We start from the raw sequence: 3,480 nt of genomic DNA, 5'->3' as shown, positions 1-3,480 counted from the left end.
CTGAAGCAGTGAACTTCACAGGAGCAGGTACAAGGGAGCAACTGCTGAGGGAGTAGGCTGGAACCAGAGACCTCTGCGGGTCTGGGTGCAAATCTGGGACCTCCAAGGGAGTAGGCCAGAATCAGAAACCTCTGGACATCTGGGCACGAATCTGGAACCTCCGAGGGAGTAGGCCTGAGCCATTACCTCTGTGGGTCTGAGCATGAGTCTGGAACCTCTGATGGAGTAGACCAGAGACAGAGACGTCTGCCAAACCGGGCCCAAGCCAGGGTCCTACAGGGGAGGGAGCCCAGGCCAGGTACATCTTTGGAAACAGGTCTAAGCCCATGATCTGTGGCTGGAGCAGGCCTGGGGGCAAACTCCACAGGGGCCGGTACAGGGGAGTGGTCACTGAGGGAGTTGGCCAGAGACAGGGATTTCTGCAGGTCCAGATGTGGGTCTGGGACCTCTGAATAAGTAGGCTGGAGCCGGAGACCTCTGCAGATTTAGTCGTGGGTCTGGGGCCTCCAAGTGAATGGACTGAGCCAGAGCCAGAGATGTCTGCAGGACCGTGCTCAAGCTGAGGACCTCCCTGGGAGCAGGGCCAAGCCACGGACATCTACAGAAACAGGTCTAAGTCAGCGACCTTCACTGGAGCAGACCTGAGGCAGCCAATGCCACAGGAGGTGGTATAATGGATGACACCCAGGGAGCAGGCTCAAGTCAGCAAACTGCAGAACCAGCAGCAAATACAAGGGAGCCACCGCTGAGGGAGCAGGCTCAAACCAGAGACCTCTGCCAGACCAGGCATGAATTAGTAGCCTCTGAGGTGGCAGGCCTGAGCCGCTGGAGCAGGCTCAATCTAGTGACTTCCACCAGAGCAGGCCCAAGGCAGCAATCTCAGCAGAAAGAGCCCCAAGCAAGCAACCTTTGTGGGAGCAGGCCTAAATGACCCCTGCTATTGCAGAGCAAACCCCAGGAGCACCAAATGGTCTCCAGGAACATGGAGTGACCAGTGGGGTGCCTGGAACTGTGGCCCTGACTGCACCACAAGGAGCAACCATCTGAGCTTTGGATCTACTGGCACATGGAAGACTGATCACCAGAGTCACAGACAGCCCCAACTACACCAATCAGAGGAAAAGATGGATAGACAAGGTAAGAACACATGCAACATCACAAAGAGCTACATGATACCAGTAAAATCTAGCGGCTCTACAACACTAAGATTTGAACAACCAAATATAGATGAATCAGAAGAAAATTACCTAATAACTTTAGGAGAATGTTTGAGGACCTTAAAGAGGAAATGAAAAATTCCCTCAAAGAAATGGAGAAAAAGACAACCAAAAAGTTGGAAGACATCAAATCCCTTAAAGAAAACCAAAAAAAGCAAGCAAACATATGAAAGAAACTATTCAAGACTTGAAAGCTGAAATAGAGACAATAAAGAAAACACAATGTGAGGGAATTATAGAAACAGAAATCATGAGAAAAAAATCAGGAACCACAAATGCAAGCATACACAGAAGAATACAAGAGATGGAAGAGAGGATCTCAGGCACTGAAGATACAATAGAGAAAATAGAATCATTGGTCAAAGAAAATATTAAATATAACAAAAGCTTAACATAAAATATCCATGAAATAGGGGACACTATGAGAAGACCAAACTTAAGAATAATAGGTATAGAAGAAGGAGAAATCCAACTCAAAAGCATAGAAAATATATTTCACAAAATTATAGAAGAAAACTTTACCAACCTAGAGGAAGATATGCCTATGAAGAAAATACAAGAAGCTTACAGAACATCAAATAAACTGGATCAAAAAACAGTCCCCTTGCCACATAATGATCAAAAGACTAAACATATAGAATAAAGAAAGATTATTAAGAGCTGCAGAGGGAAAAGACAAAGTAACATATAAAGGCAGACCTATCAGAATTACACCTGATTTCTCAGTGGAAAGTATGAAATCCAGAAGGTCCTAGACGAGCATTATGCAGACATTAAGAGACCATGGATGCCAGTTCAGCCTACTATACCCAGCAAAATTTTCAATCACCATAGAAGAATAAAACAAGATATTCCACAACAGAACCAGATTTAACCAATACCTAGCCACTAAACAAAGTACTAGAAGGAAAATTTGAACCCAAGGAAGTTGGCTACATCAACAAAAACACAGACAATAAATGATTTCACAGCAGCAAATCCCAAAGAAGGGGAATGGCACAAAATAATATCATCAACAATGAAAACTAAAATAAAAGGAACTAGCAATCACTGGTCATTAACATCCCTTAATATAAATGGACTAAAATCACCTATAAAAAGATACATGCTAACAGATTGGATACGAAAAGAGAATCCATCTTTCTTCTGCATACAAGAAACACCTCAACCTCAAAGACTGACATCACCTCAGAGTAAAGGGTTGAGAAACATTTTTCCAGTCAAATGGACCTAAAATACAAGCTGAGGTAGCTATCCTAATGTCTAATAAGATAAACCTCAAACTAAAATCAGTCAAAAAAGACAAATAAGGTCATTTCATATTAGTCACAGGAAAAAATCCATCAAGAGGAAATTTCAATACTGAACATCTATGCCCCAAATACAAGGGCACCCTCATATGCAAAAGAAACACTTCTAAAACTTAAAATCACACATTAAACCCCACACTTGATTTTAAGATTTAAGTCAAAAGTTATGTTACTTTGGAGAAGTGGCTTTGCTTTTACTTCCATAGTAAATGAGAAGCAGTGGATTCATTCTGGGTTAAGAAAAATAAGTTTTGATGAAGGAAGACCCCATACACACACCCTGAAAAATCTCAAAGAGGAACAGATGACTCCAATAATCTAACATTCTGTTGCAGTTTCGTCTGAGTTCTACATCCAGACTAGCTTCCAGACTGCTGGCTGAGATAATCCAAGCTCACATTATACTCCAGTCAGGATTTGACCATAATCCTAAATTTTCTTTAGGTCCATATAAGATTATCAGTGACCCCTTCAAAAAAAAAGTAGCCTAGAAAACTACCTCCACATTCCCCCCCAAAATGGATTATGAATGTTTCTCTTTGCATACTGTGGTTACAAGTTGTTACTGATAATGGTTAGAAAGAAGCTGAGCAAAGATTATATTTACAGTTTCTACTTTGAAAAGAAAAACAGGGAAAGCACTGTGGGATAATACTCTTTCACCCTGTAAAGATTTGTTACTCATATTGGTTTAATAAAAAGCTGATTTGCTAGTATCCAGCCAGGAAGTATAGGTAAGGCAACCAGGCTAGGAAAATTCAGGGAAAAGGCTCAGTCTGCAGACATCTACCAGGTGCGGAGCAAGCAAGATGAGAATGGCTCACTGATAAAAGGTACGGTACAAACTCACGTGGCTAAACATAAATAATAATTATGGGTTAATTCAAGCTCTAAATGCTAGTTAATAATAAACCTAAACAAATAGGACAAACAGTTTATAATTTAAAAAAAAA

The sequence above is a fragment of the Microtus ochrogaster genome, unplaced genomic scaffold (genome assembly GCF_000317375.1).
Source record: "Microtus ochrogaster isolate Prairie Vole_2 unplaced genomic scaffold, MicOch1.0 UNK134, whole genome shotgun sequence".
Taxonomy (NCBI): Eukaryota; Metazoa; Chordata; class Mammalia; order Rodentia; family Cricetidae; genus Microtus; species Microtus ochrogaster.
This window is presented reverse-complemented; position numbering follows the sequence as displayed.